Below are 17537 nucleotides of genomic sequence, written 5' to 3' on the forward strand. Positions count from 1 at the left end.
CCTTAGAAAGCTATCCAAGTGGAAGCTGTGGTGAGCAGCCTTCAGGCTTAGTCTTGAAGCAGCCTATTTTACCAAAATGCAACGTTATTGTATTGGTTAAATGAAAGGAGAACCACACAGTAGTTATGAAAATATGTATTTATTTTTATAACACACCTTAAATACCTCACGGTATCTACAACATGCAGATAACCATAAAGCACACAATATTGTAGCACTGAAACAAACGTATGTAGCACTAATACACAGTGGGCTCCAGGGGGAGACCAAACCATCTACTAAAATAGTGGTACAAGAACCACGACACAAGTTAAGACAGTGTCTAGAGGTTGTAGAATCGCTGGGACTCCAAGGACCCACCCAAGGTGAGTAAGTAGGGACTCCAAGGAGGACGGGTGCAGTGTGAGAACACGACCTCGTGCTTCATACAATTCAATGGGAGAGTCGCGGTTGCAGTTTTAGTGTTTAAGGACCCGTTCCAGTGGATTACAAAGAAACCCTTTGGAACATAGAAGGTTGGAGAGCCACCCCACCTGTGGATACTGAAATACCAGAGTTACCTATCACAGGAAAGCCAGGTGCATAGGGTCGAAGTGGCGTCGGAAACCACAGTCAGACTTGATGGAAGTCTTCAAAGAAATGCCACTGCTGGAAAGAAGAAAAGTGTCCATTGGAACCCACAGGTGGATTCTTGATGGAAGCAGAGGGGTCAGAGTCTGGGTCACTCAGGACGAATTCCCACCGATGTCGGGTGTTTTAGGTGTGAAGATGGAGACATTGACTTTGCAGCCACGGGGACCAGGAGAAGTCGAGGATGACCAAGAGCCGGATACGAGCTGTCCCACGAAGAATGTTGAGTGCTGAGGGGTCAGTGTCTGTCGGGAGCACCAACAAGCCTCGTCAGCGCCAACCCACGAATAAGGTCGAGAAAGGTCACAGTCGGGCCCAGCAAGGACCAGGAAACTCACCACAACAAGGGGAGTCAGGGCAGGCCTGGAGCAACCAGGGGAGCCCAAGAAAATAAGTGTTGTCTCAAATGGACCCACTGGCCGAAGGCACAGGATTTGTGAGGGTACCTCTACCAATTTCACAAAGTCACAGCTTGCAGGGCACAGAGTGTGAGGAGGCCAAAGTCCTTTGTACGAAATATGCACAGAGGTTGGGGTTATTAATATCCTTGTGTACTTAGTTGGGGAATGCCAACAAGCATGTGCAATTGCAAAAGTGCACAGGGGTTCGGATTATGCGGTCCCCACGAGAGATACTGGCCTCAAACTCAGTGGGAGGGCAGCTGCACCTCAAGGAATGTAGGAACCCACCTCCTGTGTTGCTGGAGCCTTCGGAGTCCGCAGGAACTTCGGATCAGCAGGCCAGTTAGTTGCGTTACGGTGCCTGGGAATACAGGGGAGTGACTCCTTCACCCCAAGGGAGATACTTTGGATATCCTTGATGTTCCACAGGTCCTGTATGGTGCACAGGCACAGATGATGCTTTGGACGGAGAGGGAGACTAAGTCGGGCCCAGTTATAGTCCAGCGAAGTCCAGAGTGTCCAGACGGTTGAAGTTCAGTGGTTTCTTATACAGAATCTTGTCCATGTTGCATCTAGGGTCCTACAGCCAGGTAAGCCCTTTTGTACCCATGGGAGAGGGTTGGACAGATTCACGGGACCCTCCCAGCGGAGGGTCAGGACAGTGGAGTGTATACTCCTCTGTCCTTTGTCCAGTTTTGTGCCAGAGCAGGTGCCGACAGCCCCAAGGACTGGTTTGAAATGGACTATGCACAGGGACACCAAATGTGCCCCAGAGTCAGACTTTCGGGCACTTTGGAAGTGCACCCATCCACCCCAATACACTAAATCATGTCTGGGAGGTGGTCAGGATGCCTATTGTCTTGCTTTCCCCTGCTCGAGCTTGGCTCATCAGCAGGAGGGCAGAAATGTGTCTCTTGTCAGCAGCAACCATTTAATGCTGCCCAGGTCGAGAAGGCTGGAAAGACCAGTGACCTCACGAAGCTTGCTTCAGAACGGTGGAATCATGCCAACACCGGTATGGAGGTATGATTCCAAGGTGTTTGATACCAAACATGACGTTTTGTTGCAGCAGCTTTCGATATAGCATTTTATACCAGCATATAATGCACCTCTACGTATATGTCTGGCTGCGTCACCGACAACCCAGGAGAATGGTTTCCGAAGGCTGCAGAGGGGCTCTGCTCATGCAGGAGCAACCTCCCACGTAAAACCCAGCACCCTGCTTTCAGGATTGTCAAGGCCTGCTGAAGAACCAGGGCCTTATGGGCCTGGCGGCGCAGGGCACGCCTTAATCTCCTGAGTTCACCTGCTTTGTTGAACAGAGACACAGGACATTCTGTTGAGCGTAGAAGATCAGGTTTATTAGCTGCAGCTAAGTACAGTTGTCCCAGAAGTACACTCAGTATGTTCTTAGACTGCCACTTTACTCCGTGGCGCACAATCTTTTATAGCACATAGATTCACCAACAACACTCCCAATGCATACATGGTTATCCACTGAGAAGAGTTTGAAAACAAGATATAACCAATGAGAAAAGTTTGAAAACAAGATATCAAGTAACCCAAATAAACCTCTCTTCTAACTGTTTTTGTCACCCCTCCCCACACGTTAATCAGTGGTAGTGTCTACAACTCAACTTGCAGGTGGCAGGACATATTTGTATGCTTTGGAGGACAGTTGTGAAATAAGAGAATATAAGTAGAGAATAGCGAAGGCCAGAAGATAAGATAAAGTCAGGAAAGAATGGTGTGAACCGACAGTTGAGACGGGGTTTAGTCAAACCAGACGAGGATTAGTGGACTCAGCCAGTCCCTTACATCAGTCTCGTAAACAGAGGCAGAAGGTTATTTGACACGTCGCAGTAGGATCAGCAGAAAAACTTCGTTCATTGTGATGCCTGAGTGAGGGCAACACAAAATGGCGGTGGAACACAAAGAAATGGTGGCTGAATACAAGCGAGATCGAAAATCGAATTTCCTCAGACCCTCCTTTTGCCGTAACTCAGGCAAAACACACAGATTCACGTTAATCTGAATCAATGTCAATAGCCATGAGGTCGTCAAACTGTTGCTGCAACATCATTTTAATGTTCTCTGTTTTCTGTGACTCAGGTCTTGGGACACACAGAGTGACACAAAGGCCGCAGATGGCGGGGCCACACTGCATACAGAGACAACAGGAAAAAATGATGGCCAAAACCACTCCATGGATGGTTAGTACCTTCCATCCCCATTTAGATAGTAATCCCCAAAACCATCCTAATAAAGACCAATCTCCTTCGTCTTGATGAATCGATTCGGAGATCATGTGTAATTTGGAGATGGCTTGGTATACCGTAGGGGCGTCGTCAGGTATATAAATACAACAGCTAGATCAGATCAATTTACAGACTCCACCACGATCTGCAAGAATAACATCTAGTGCAATCCGGTTCTGCAAAGTCATGAGACGATCCGCCTGAAGTTCAGCTGTGAGATTACTCAAGGCTCCCACAGTGACATCTATGGTAGTCTCAACAACACAAACCAGCTGTCTCATGTTTCTGCTGTTGGCCATTGGGCCCCAAAAAGGAAGAAATCCTTTGAGAAAATCACTTCCCTCTTGTCCTGCCGTGTCTTTAGAATCAATAATCCCTCTGCCATATCTGTTTCTATAATGGCCTGAAGGAGCAGTGTATGTAGGAGGGAGAAGAAAAGCTATATAGCATGTTCCTGAAAAATCCGTTGGTAGCCACGTGTAAGCTCTATCGTGGCAGACAACATATGTGCCCTGGGATGGACTAACGGCGGTGAATTCTGAGACGTGTAGATGTATGTATGGGAACAAAAGCTTTTTCTTTGTCCAGTGTCAGTAGTCTGGCCATTCCTTGGTAAACCGAAATTACCTTGATGAGGGACAGTCCAAATTGGTGGAGATTGTCCCTGTTTAGTTTTATCTGTAAGGCTAGTAATGTAATGAGTCACGTTCCAATTAGTATATGTTTGTCTCTCGTCAACAGGAACCTTATTATTCTCCACAATTTTAGTCATAGCCACCATTCCCTTTATCAGAGAATTATGACTAAAATCTGGCTTACTACCATAGGAACTAACTGGACGTCTAAATCGGCTCTGATATGCATTTGAAAATATAACGAAATAGGCCCAAGCGGAACCTTCGTAAGAAAATGGAAGGACTAAATATGGCATCCCTTTATCTGTGGTATGAGGCATAAGTCCACACACCCAACAGTCGGTTGTGTTGACTACCAATTGGTGTTGGTGCAACAATTGGATAAATGAATTATTAAAATATTCTGTTCTCCTGATTAGTTCATGTTGGGGAAGTGTATATAATTGATGTGGGGAGATAGTATAATGAAGAGGCAAGGAGATAGGATTAGGGACAACTTTTTGTTGCATAGCATGAATAACCCAACCTACACAAGCCAATAAGATACACAAAAATATAGAAACACACAATGTTACGCCACATCGACTGTACAATATTTTACAATATTTCTTTCTCATCTCTTCCTTATTATCCTTCTTTCCTAATTTAACATCCATCCTCTGAAATTGTTGCTCCCGGCAATCTTCCTTACTCACTTGGCTGTGATTATTAGCCGTCCAATGACACTGCAAGTCCTGGGGGCCTAGCCATTATACAGGTCACAAACCAAGACTCCTACCGTGACCCTGCAACCTGGACAGATGATAAATGTAGCAGAAGAGATGGAAATCTCAGGTGTCCTTGACCAATCTATGTCTTAAATTGTATCTAGTCCTTGTTGGTACAGTTTGGTCTTGAAATAGGGTCTGTGGCTCTGTAGTGTTTAATCGGAGATGGGAAGGTACGGCTTCTTGTAGAATGTCGTCATCTTCTTTCTCCGATCGAGTTCCATCCAGGTGTGCACTACTGAAAGGTATGAATCGGGGGACTTTTTCTCCTTCAGAATCACCTATACCCTTACGAACCCACTGATCAAAGGGCAAGGGCACTTTCTTGCAGTGCACGCCGTGGATCCAGTTCTTTTTCCCTTCGACTTTTACTGCTGTGCGAGTTGTCAGAAGAACTTGTCGAGGTGCCTTCCAGCGAGGTTCCAAATTCTTTGTCCTCTGAAAAATTTTCACACAGACCCAGTCTCCAGGTTGGATAGAATGACCTGGGTCAGTGGAGGCTTCTGGTAAAGCGTTTTGAACCTGTTGGTGAAGAACACGTAATTTAGTGGTGAGGTCATGTAAATAGTCAATCAGCATTGGATACTGTATATCAGAATACTTTCTAGGGCGAGGGACTCCCCATACATTAGCTGGGCGCCCGAAAACAATCTCGTATGGGCTGAGTCCCAAACGAGAATGTACAGCTGTTCTAGTGGACAGGAGAGCCAAAGGTAAAGCATCGGGCCAATTAATACCTGTGCTGGCTTGTACTTTTGCAAGCTTAAGTTTGAGAGTGCCGTTATAGCACTCTACCAAACCCGCGGACTGAGGATGATTTGCCGCATGAAACTTCTGCCTTATACCAAGACCGGTACACACCTTTTGCATAATTTGGCCTACAAATTCACTTCCATTGTCACTCCAGACAATGCGCGGCAAACCAAACCTAGGGAAGAACTCTATTAGAAGAACCTTGGCAGTGGACAAAGCAGTGTTGTCTTTCAGGGGGTAAGCCTCTATCCATCTGGAAAAGGCACATACCACTACCAGAACATATTTAAGATTGTTACATCGATCCATGTGAATGTAGTCGATTTGCAACACCTCAAAAGGATATGTTGGGGGAGCAAAATGACCTGCCGGAGTTGGGGTTCCCTTTCCCGGATTGTACATCAAGCAAATGATACAATGCTTCACCACATTATCTGCACATTTTGGAATCCCTTCGTTCAGCCACACTGGAGCCAGAAGTTTACATATTCCTTTTGCACTGATGTGGGCTGGACCATGCGCCATAGTAACTACAGGCAGTACGTAGGCATCTGGTAACAGCCAACGCTGGTGTTCTGACAATTCTATCCGACATCCTGTTGCGTCTAACATTCCGGTACTCTCTTTCCACTTTCTCAACTCTTTCTCTGTAGCATCTCCCTGAATCGATCTCACACTTTCTATTGTGTCCTCACACATCCCTCTTTCCCTGACCCAATTCGCAGGGCCCGCAACATACATGCGACTTGTAGCATCTCTGGCTGTCCTTTTTGCTATCTCATCCGCAAAAGCATTGCCGCGACCAACATCATCAGTAATCTTCTTATGCGCACTACATTTCACAATTGCTATCTGGGTAGGCAAAACAAGTGACTCAAGAAGATCAGTTACCAATTGACCATGCTGTATTTTAGTACCGTGGGAGGTAAGGAATCCTCTTTCCTTCTACAAACGACCGAAGCTGTGCGCCACACGAACGCATACTGGCTGTCGGTATACACATTCACTCTCTTTCCTTTAGATAACACACACGCTCTGGTCAAAGCTATCAGTTCAGCTGCCTGAGCTGAATTATGTCTGATGCGTGCTGTCTCCACGATTGTATACAAGGTGGTAACAGCATAAGCTGAAGTTTTCTCACCATTTGGGAGTTTGAAACAAGACCCATCCACCCATAGGATCCCATCTGGATCCACTAACGGCGTATCTTTCAAATCAATCCTGCCTTTTGTCTCCTCCTCAGTATGGAGAAAACAATCCTGTTGTTTCCGAATAGCTTTCTCTTCTGGAAGAGGTTACAGTGTGGCTGGATTTAAAATATTACATCGTTTGATGTGCACATGACTAGCCAAGAGCGTCAGCTCATATCCAGACAATCGAGCACTTGTAAGATGTTGTGTTTTTGTCCTATTTAGCAAGGTATCCACTGCATGTGGTACCATAACAATGAGAGTATTATCTAGCACCACTCCAGCAGACTGACGAATAGAAATCGCTGCTGCTGCTGTAGCTTTAAGACAACTAGGCAATGCCTTGGCTACTGGGTCTAACGTAGCTGAAAAATAGGCACATGGCCGCTGTTTGTCTCCAAATCGTTGTGTTAAGACTGACAACTCACAACCCTCTCTTTCATGGACATGAGCGTGAAGGGCTTACTGTAATCTGGAGTACCCAACACAGGAGCAGAACAAAGAGCAGTACGTAAATCAGAAAAACTCTTCTGACATTCGTCAGTCCAAGGAAGGGGTTGGGGTGTGTCTTTCAAAGTGAGTGCTAACAAAGGTTTGGCCAACAAAGAAAAATTCGGAATCCACTTTCTACAATAAGAAGTGATGCCCAGAAAGGCGCGCACCTTTCTTTGTGTAGATGGCACAGACATTTGTGCAATTGCTTGAATTCGTTCTGGGGTTAATCGCCTTCCCTCCTTTGATAAGAGATGACCCAAATAGGTAACCTCTTGACGGACATATTGTAGTTTAGAAGGCGAAACCTTATGATTAAAATCAGACAAGTGACGTAACAGTGCAACAGTCAAATTCCTGCAGACACCCTCTGAATCAGCAGCAATCAACAAATCATCCATATATTGAATAAGATTAGCACCTGGGGGCAAAGGAAAAACATCGAGCTGACATTTCAGAGCTTGACTATAAATGGAGGGGCTTTCACAATTTCCTTGGGGTGCGCGCTTGAACCGGAAACTTCGGCCTCCTAGAGAGAAACCACAAATATCCCTACTCTCTTTGGCAATGGGAATGCTGAAGAAAGCATTTTTCAGATCAATAACAGAACACCAAGCCGCTGAGGCAGGTATCATAGTTAACAGGGCAGTGATATCTGGAACAGGAAACTGTGGTACAACAATTTTATTGACCTCCCGAAGATCAATCACAAAACGATAAACAGGAGGCTTAGAAGGATCAGTGCGTTTAAGAACAGGAAGAATAGGACTATTACATACATTTCCTCTCGTTTCCTCAATCACACCCTTCTGAACCAAATCATAAATGATATCCAAAAGCGCTCTTTCACCTTAATTGGAAATTCTGTATTGAGGAATGCGTGGCAATTTAGCATTGGGCTTGAGAGTAACAACATAAGGCGGGATCTCAAGACAACCAACATCATTTGGACCCGTAGCCCAGAGAGTTGCAGGAAGAGAGAGCAATTCAGGTGGGAATTGATCTTTAGACAAATACATTAAAGAAGTCAATTTCTGCCCTAAAGTAAGATGCACACCAGATGGAGAACAATATATCGTTGCATGCATTCTTTTCAATAGATCCAAACCCAACAGATTCTCGCCGCAACCAGTCGTTAAAAGAAGAGGAGCTTCCATATCATAAGGGCCAATTGAAATGGGCAAAGGACAGGAGACCGGGTTACGAACAGGGGCGCCAGAAAATCCTACTGATACATTTGTTAAGCCAGACAACGGTGCCCCAGGGAGTTTAGAGTGAATGATAGAACTTCTCATCGCACCAGTATCTAAAAGAAATGGCTCTGAAACACCCATTGTAGTGACATTGACATAAGGCCCATCCTGACTTACTGGAATCGATACAACTCCCTCACTTTGTCTATGGCTGTCCTAGTTAGCGTGAAGGCTTTCATTTTCACCTTCAACATGATAATCATCATTGTAATACTGTGTAGACTGAGTATTCTGCTGATCGAAGTAGTTCGTAGAATTTGGAGGGGGTAAGGAACGCTGTTCTTGAGGCATCACACCTCGACCTCTACCCCTTTATATTATCTGGAAACCACCACGGCCTCGTGGAGCAGATAGTTCTCCCTTACGTTGCAATAAACCCGGGCAGCTATTCTTAAAATGACCTTCCTCTCTACAATAGGCACATTGGTTAGGACCTAATAAAGGTCGCGGAATAAAGGGCTCAGGCTTTTGATATACCCTCTGAAACTGTGGAGGCTGTTGAAACTGGCGCGGAGTAGAACGAGGAGGATAAGCTTGTTGCAGAAGAACCTTCATTTTTAATTCTTTCGTCTTCTCTTGCTTATCTTTCTCCTCTTTATCCCTGTTCTCATAATATTGAGTAGTAGCCAATATCTGGGCAGAAGAAGAAACAGCCCATGAACTCTTGGAGTCTTTCAACTTATGTGACAGTTCGGGAAGCAAATTAAATACGAATTTATCTACAAATAATCGCTGTCCACCCTCCGTAGTCATATCCTGACCACTGTGATCAATAAACGTCTCCTCAAAACGAGTGAAGAAATCAGAGACACTCCTCTTTCTTCTGCTTACATGCAGCTAATTTATCCCAATTAACTCGCAAGGCGGGCATCATCGTTTTCATTAAAGTAATAATCCTACCAGGGAGTTCTGAAATCAAAACATCAGGCTTAGCACCACCCACTTGGGCTGCATCCGCGGCAGTTATAGCAGCCCAATCGCCACCCAATGCTTGGGCGTGATCCTCTCTACGAATCCGAGCCCATAATGCTTGTGGGACTACATTTCCCATCAACATATCAATATCGGCTAAATTCATAATACAGGCATCAACAGTCTGGGACAACTCCTTATAATAGCCAGCAGGGTTTATATGGGGATCCGGTAGAGACTGTTTAAGAGCCAAAACTTCAGATCTCTTCCAGGGGACATGTACCCAGATACGCTGGAAGTGCGCGGGAACAGCTGGATTAGCACCTGCTTGTGCAACCGCTTCTCTCCACACTGGAGGAACCTCTCTCATGGGATAATGTTTGGATGTCAGCCTAACAGCAGGATCGGAATCAAAAAAAGTCTGTGAGGAAAATAAGGACCTAAAAGTGACAAGTGTCCTTACGGCATCCTCAACCTTAGAACCCACAATGAGTCCCTTATCAAAATTAGCCTGAACATCTAACCAACCCTGAGGAAGTAAACCCAAATCCATATCCTCCCATTCTTTAGAGAGAGTGTCACACATAACATTAAATACATATCTCTGCGTGGGCGCCTCCCACTGATGAAAGGTGGTCATGATATCTTTCACATTATACTGGGGACCCTTCTCGATCCCATTTGTGAGCGAGAGTCCAATACCACCCGTTCATCGGAACCTGGGAGTTGACTACGAGACTGTCTTCGAGAAAAAGCCGGAGACATATTCAAAGTCTCAAAGAAAGGAGACAGAAACCCAGAGACAGTATCTGTGATTCGTTTGCGCACAGTAGGAGAATTAGACATAAGAACAGGGGACAAGGTATTAGGTGAACTAACAGAAGAATTAATAGTTATAAGGGGAGCCGAAGGCAAAGGAGATTGATGCTCAGGAAACGGTGGCAAAGAAGTCGGTGGCGGAAGAGGTGGGGGTGGCACTACCGGAAGGGGCAAATGCAGAAGAGCTGGAGCAGGCGGAGGCGCAACTAATGGCTGAACTGGTTGTAACAATGGGGGTGCATTTGCACCTCGTACATAGGGAGGAGGCAATCTCAATAAGTGAGACATCAAAGGGTCTTCCTCCGGATCCTTACTTTTATCAGAAGGGGAAATAGGCAACACCGGATAGCATTTATCTATCGCCATACGATGCTGTCTCTCTGAAATTTCCATTTCATGATTAATCTCATTATCTTTAAACTGCTGGGCAGCCTGTATGATCGTCATACTTTGTGTTTTCTTATCTCGTTTTGCCTGTTTAATTTCTCTCTGTTTGGCTTCCTTACGCCAGAGGCGGAAAGAGTCAAACATTGCCGGTCGGGCTTTTCTTTTAAACAAAATCGCTTCCAAATGATCTAATATGTCAGGCTCAAAGCTACCATTCTGTGGCCACTGTAGAACACCATCGTTCTTCGTGTATCGGATCCATGCCTTATTAAAGGCAATGAGGCCAACACCATGTTTAGAATAAAGCTCATAAGTGGGAGTTCCAACCGGAGGAATTGGACAAGAGTCCTCCAGCCGGGAATCCCTATCACAACCAAAACAACAAAACTTTCTAAACTTACTCAGACCAGGCATCGTTATTTCACTGGACTGTTCACAAACATCAAGGGGTTAAATCAAATAACACAGCACAATCTGTACTCACCCCTCGGCTTCGGCTTTTGCAATAGCCGAATCAAAGGCCCAAAACAAAAAACGAAATGGTGGGAGCTACCCACCAATACTTAACTAAGTGTCTTCTTACGCCAACAGAGGCCCGTCTAACGTCTCGCGATACCATACATCACCAAAAGGGGCCAAAGCAAGGCGGCAGTCAGGGCAGCAGTCGTCCGCAGCCGTCAGGAAGGAGAAGCCGCACTGAAAAAGACCTTCGGACCGCTTGACATGGTTCGCGATTCCTCCAGAATTTTCTTGCGGGGTCCCTCACGACCCTCAGGCAAAATCGCTACCTCTGAAGCCGCCTCACAGAGGGCACCAATTGAAGAACCAGGGCCTTATGGGCCTGGCGGCGCAGGGCACGCCTTAATCTCCTGAGTTCACCTGCTTTGTTGAACAGAGACACAGGACATTCTGTTGAGCGTAGAAGATCAGGTTTATTAGCTGCAGCTAAGTACAGTTGTCCCAGAAGTACACTCAGTATGTTCTTAGGGGACTGCCACTTTACTCCGTGGTGCACAATCTTTTATAGCACATAGATTCACCAAGAACACTCCCAATGCATACATGGTTATCCAATGAGAAAAGTTTGAAAACAAGATGTCAAGTAACCCAAATAAACCTCTCTTCCAACTGTTTTTGTCCCCCCTCCCCACAAGTTAATCAGTGGTAGTGTCTACAACTCAACTTGCAGGTGGCAGGACATATTTGTATGCTTTGGAGGACAGTTGTGAAATGAGAGAATACAAGTAGAGAATAGCGAAGGCCAGAAGATAAGATAAAGTCAGGAAAGAATGGTGTGAACCGACAGTTGAGACGGGGTTTAGTCAAACCAGACGAGGATTAGTGGACTCAGCCAGTCCCTGACATCAGTCTCGTAAACAGAGGCAGGTGGTTATTTGACACGTCGCAGTAGGATCAGCAGAAAAACTTCGTTCATTGTGCTGCCTGAGTGAGGGCAACACAAAATGGCGGTGGAACACAAAGAAATGGTGGCTGAATACAAGCGAGATCGAAAATCGAATTTCCTCACTGCTAGAGGGGTGACTGATAGGTTTTAAGTGTAGTGACTTATGGATATAGGAAACCTATATCTAAAGTAAGTGGTGCATGCACCATCTTACACAGGCTGCAATGGCATGCCTGTAGTTCCATTTTGCATGACTTTTCATGGGTGGCCTAATACATGCTTAAGCCCATGGGTGGCCTCTGGGGTACCTATGCCCTGGGTACATGGGTACCATATACTAGGGACTGCCAAAGGTACCTCGGTATCCAAACTGGAGTGTACCTAAGTACATGGCATAACATTTTAGGGAGAAAGCAGATAGACTGGAGTCCTGATTAGCAGGATCCCAGTCAAACTAGTCAAAAGCCAGCAACAGAACAGGCAAAAATTGGGGGAAACCATGCAGTCAGATCCTACCTTCTACATCTCCTGGCTCACCCCAAACATCCGTTTACTGTGATCTTCCAAACAACCCTACTAAATTCTTCTTCATGTTATATCTCCTATGACTCATCCCAAACCTCATTTTTTTAAAACTTTGATTCTCTCTCACTAATCCCTTTCTATAGGCTCTCCCCCCCCCCCTACATCTCTCCTTTACTCATCCCAGACATTAACTTACTACTATGATCTCCCAATTAACACTTCTGGTTTTCTTCCCTCTTCTATTCCTCCATTACTCTATTCAATCCAGCTAACCACCACTAATCCATTTGGGTTCTGGAGTAGCGTACTACTAGTCGAAAAGAGCTTTGATGCCTCGTCGGGGGTAGTAAGCGCTATATAAATACAATTAGCACTGAGATGTGTGTGAGTACTCCCGGAACACAGCAGAGCGCAGTGAAATGTGGGCTTTACAAAAGGAAGGTGTGAAAACCCAACTAAGCTTGGGTTAATATAGCTTATTCCCTTTAAACAATTTGCCACGGTTTGCAGCTGGTACCGTGACGCAACCTGTAAGCCATAGAGTTGAGATCTGGCTTGTCCATGCACTGCGTTTGCCTTTTAAACAGCTGCAGCGAATCGAGTCCACTACTGGGGCATATCGTGCTAAATAAAAAAAAAATGGCAGTCGGTTCAAGTGCATATGCAATACGTGCGGACACATGCATTCATCTTAATTTATATAAGGGGTTCTGGCCAGACCAAAGAACATGTGTTTATTTTGGACTTTGGGCACAGCGGTTTTGGGTGCATGCTCAATAGTGTCATCACACCCCCTAACTGCTTTAGAAGCTACAGCGGGGGTGAAGTTCTTGATTGGCCTCTAATATCTGCAACTCGGGAGACAGACGATCATAAATAACGTGAACGTGTGGGTGAGTGAGTGAAAGGGTGGATGAGAAGATGAATGGATAAGTGAAATAATGGATCACTGTAGGAAGCTGGCTCTGTACATACTATACCAAAGTAAGGTATAGTATCTACAGAGTGCAGTGGATCTCCAGACGCTTAAGTAGATAATACTAAAAGCTCTATTTGTGGTAGTGTGGTCGAGCATTTAGGCTTATCGGAGGGCTGTGTTAAGCATTTGTTGTACAACTTGGGCAAGAACTGATTACACACACTCAAAGACTGAGACCAGGCCAATTGTTTTGTATAAAAATTAATAACTTTGTTATTTTCTTTTAGAACCAAGAGGAGCTTGGTTGCCGGTAGGTAACCGTGGCAATACTTTTCAAATGCAGTAGGAATTGTTTTCCAAGGCAGCAGACAATGCTTTGCAGTAATATAAATTCTTTAATAATAGAGCAGTAGAAGTTTGCAATAGAAGTAGATAGCCTTTTATGTGCAATAGGATGAAAATGGAATCCAATACTGTTGGAGGAAAACAGTGTTATGCATTAACAGGTAAGTGCACAACTTACTCTTCCAGTCTTCAGGGGTTTAGACCAACACTGGGCAAGGTTCAGTTTAAGGCAAGTACAGCACCACCATCGGCGCTTGGGTGGCCGGGTGTAGCGGTCACTGAGCTCAATGTTACTGAATGGAGACTGGGGGCACCCACAAAGAGGTGCAGGTTGCAGGTAGGTACCTGCAGTTTCAGGGCACAGGTTCCGGAGGTTAGGGCAAGCAGGGGGTGGCCAGAAGGCAGCACCAAAACTACAGCAGCGCAGGGGCGGACGGGTACAAGGTACAAATCGGTGTCAGGACCCCAATGCAAGCTAATGGAGGATCTCAGTCGCACAAATACTGAAGATGGATTGTTGTTGATTCTCTGGGTTTTTGTAACTCCATGTCTCTTTCAAAAAGGCCCAGATGCAGTGAGTGGTTCAGAGTACGTTAGCATTCCACCTCCTACTTGCTTTGCAATCATAATTACAGATAGTAACCTAGTTTATAATTGCTGAGAACTCCTTCTGTGTGTCATCTGCCCTGAGGGCAATTGGTCCATTGGTGCAATGACCTCATAAAGCCTACAGCCGGATGTCTTCTGACACAAGGCCAGTCAATTGCCTAGCCAGCAATAGGATATCTATCTTGGTTTTCATTTGGATAACAGGGTAGACGGGATGCACAACTGAAGAATAAGATGGGAAGATGAAAGAAATCGGGGCATCATTTGAGACTTGTAAATTTCCAAGTGCGTATGGTTGATCATCATATTCTTGACTTCACTCTTGGTTAACAGCTAGGAGTTTGCCAAAATGAAGATGTTAAATGTGTGGCTCAATTTGTATTATTCCTACTAACTGTAGCATAAACATTCCTCTCTCGACTTATCAGCTGATTTAATATCTTCTTGTGTACCATACCATAAAACAAATGGAGCACGAAGGGTACACTGTCACTTGACTGGCAATAAGATCTTTTTGTCTAGGTCCTAATATAGGTGCTACAGTTGTTTACAGAGTAGAAGCTAATGAGGCATGGGATTGAGAGACTTAATCTAGGATAAAAACACAAATTGAGATTTGAATTTCTTATGAGCACTGGAGTTTCACAATATCAGACTCCATAGTACTGATCTGTGAACGCCTAATCAGAATCAGTTTTTGTTGTATTGCATTAGTTTCAAAATATTCAATTCCTAATCATTGTAAATGCACTAACAGTGCACTTTTCCATCTGCAGAATATACTGAATGACCAGCAGGGGCAGTCGTGCACAACATAGGTTCTCTGCATTGCTGAGACGAAAGACAAAAAAAAAAAACGTCATCAAGCATATCGCATCATTTTACCAGATTACACGGTAAGTCAAACTCACACTGTATCATTTCATTTTACATTAGGAGGTACAGATCATTTGAATATACTCACTACCTTATAGTGGGGTCCTCCACATGAATATAATTTCCGTCAAGATGGAAGCAATATGCATTACATTGTGGTGCTCATGACTTTCACTGCCTCCAAAGCTGACAAAGCCGGCTTTAGATGCTGGTGCTAGCAGTATTCCATCTGAGCAAAAGACTGCCCTTGAGGCTGGAATCTATTGTCTTACGTTAAAGCGATAGACTTACTTTTTCACTGAAGGAAGCTCATATAACCTGTTCCCCCTGCACTATGTATGTGGGATTCTGATACTGAAGATGGATTGTTGTTGATTCTCTGGGTTTTTGTAACTCCAGGTCTCTTTCAAAAAGGCCCAGATGCAGTGAGTGATTCAGAGTATGTTAGCATTCCACCTCCTACTTGCTTTGCAATCATAATTACAGATAGTAACCTAGTTCATAATTGTTGATAACTCCTCCTCCTCCTCCTGTGTGTCATCTGCACTGATGACAATTGGTCCAGTGGTGCGCTGACATCATAAAGCTACAGGATGATGACTTCAAGTCCAATCAATTGCCTAGCCAGCAATATGATATATTTATCTTGGTTTTCAGTTGGATAGCAGGGTAAGCAGGATACACAACTGCGGAATAGGATGGGAAGATTAATCGCAATATTACAGACCCTATAGTACTGATCTGCTTTGAAAAAATCAAAAAGGAAAGTATGGGATAGCCTAATGCCTATCAGTGAGACCAACCTCCTTGAACAAAATCAATCTTTGGGTGTTTTATTCTTGGACTTACAAAAGGCTTTTGAAAAAGTTTCACATGAGTTTTTTCCCCCCATAGGTTAAGACAAAATGGGCATTCTAAATTCCTTTGTTGTAATTTTCAATTCATATTTTAATAAACTGCTTTGTTTCAGAGGAAATATGATCCAATCTGGTATCAGGCAAGGATGCCCCCTATTGCCTGCCGTTTTTATATGCGCCATTGGACCCTTCCTGAATAAAATAAGTAAAGATGATTGTAACAAAGGAAAATTTGTACCAGCAAGTGGAAACGAAAGAGTGAAATGTATTGGTTATATTGATGACATTTTTTTTTTTGTAAGAATGTCCTAGAGGCCAATACGGTCAGGCAACATGCTGTCTCATATTCAGAGGCTTCTGCACTTGAAATAAATAAAGATAAAACAATGTGCATGACCATTGGCAATTGGAACTATCTTGCAAAAACTGTTACAACTATAAAGGAACCAATTAAAATAATTTGGGTTATTTTCAGTACAGATGCATCAGGAGAGAAAAATTGACCCCCTGTGAAAGAAAAAATTCAGTTAAAAACATGTTTATTTAACGCATGTTGGAAAGGTAAGATGGCGGCTGACTAACTGCAGCTGTTCCCTCAATGGATCGGCAAGTCGGTGAGGAACTGCACAACCTGGGAGCAACGGACGGCTCAGCGAGTAGCTGGTGGCAGGAAGCACTGGAGATCGCGCTACGGCATACCGCCACTGCATTTGTGAGTTATGCAAGGCTGCACAAACAAATTTTTGGGCGGCTGCAGCTATGGAATTCACTGATCCTTTGGATGGTATCCAGAGGCGTAAACGCCACTAGAGGGCGTATCTCCGCAGCCTGTAGAAATGGTGGAATTAATGCAGGTGGCAGTCACCAACAGGAGAACAGTAGGACCCTACCTGACTCCAAGCAACGTGGCGGAGCTGGCAAGACAAAGCAGGAAATCAAGAAGCCAGTTGCTGCTAGACTCAACGTACAGGTAGAGGGGGGCCTGCACAACCAACTGTTGCCTCAATGTTTGTGAGTATGGCAGGGACACACAGAAAATACATACACCACAAGAGGAAGGGGAGGATAAGACCATAATGAAGGAGGTTAGGGAGGATAAGGAGGATGAGAATGAGGAGGAAGAGGGGAGTCCTATGACAGGGACAAAAGAGAACCCAATCTTCCTAGACCATGCAATGGATAGAGGTTCTGGAAATGAAGCAGGACTGGAAAATGTAACTCGGTCGACACCCAAGGCACATGGGACATATGCGAAGGAAGCCAACCAGGGGAATAAAGCTGTGAGGGAGCAAATCCAGGCGGTATTCCCAGGCATGGGATCGTCTAGAAGCCTATGGGCTCAGACGTGCTTTCTCACTGGAATTACAGGGGGTAAATTGTCATTCCTTGATGAATGAATCGGAGGTATCGAACAATATGACACTCCCTCAAGCGGTGAGGGTCTATCGGATGACAGCACCAGCTCTTCAACACAAAGGAAAAAAACAATGAACAAAAATAAAAG

The 17537-nt window shown here is 44.7% G+C and overlaps 1 long non-coding RNA gene across 1 annotated transcript in view; it reads left to right on the plus strand.

Annotated features, from left to right (window-relative positions):
- LOC146831353 (uncharacterized) overlaps positions 1-17537 on the plus strand; it is a 262046-nt gene that overhangs the window by 45244 nt on the left and 199265 nt on the right. The window contains exon 2 of the long non-coding RNA XR_014961560.1: positions 15077-15196. This is a non-coding gene — a long non-coding RNA (uncharacterized LOC146831353). The remainder of the gene's footprint in view (positions 1-15076; positions 15197-17537) is intronic.

Source organism: Triturus cristatus, chromosome 5_1 (genome assembly GCF_964204655.1).
Source record: "Triturus cristatus chromosome 5_1, aTriCri1.1, whole genome shotgun sequence".
Classification (NCBI taxonomy): domain Eukaryota; kingdom Metazoa; phylum Chordata; class Amphibia; order Caudata; family Salamandridae; genus Triturus; species Triturus cristatus.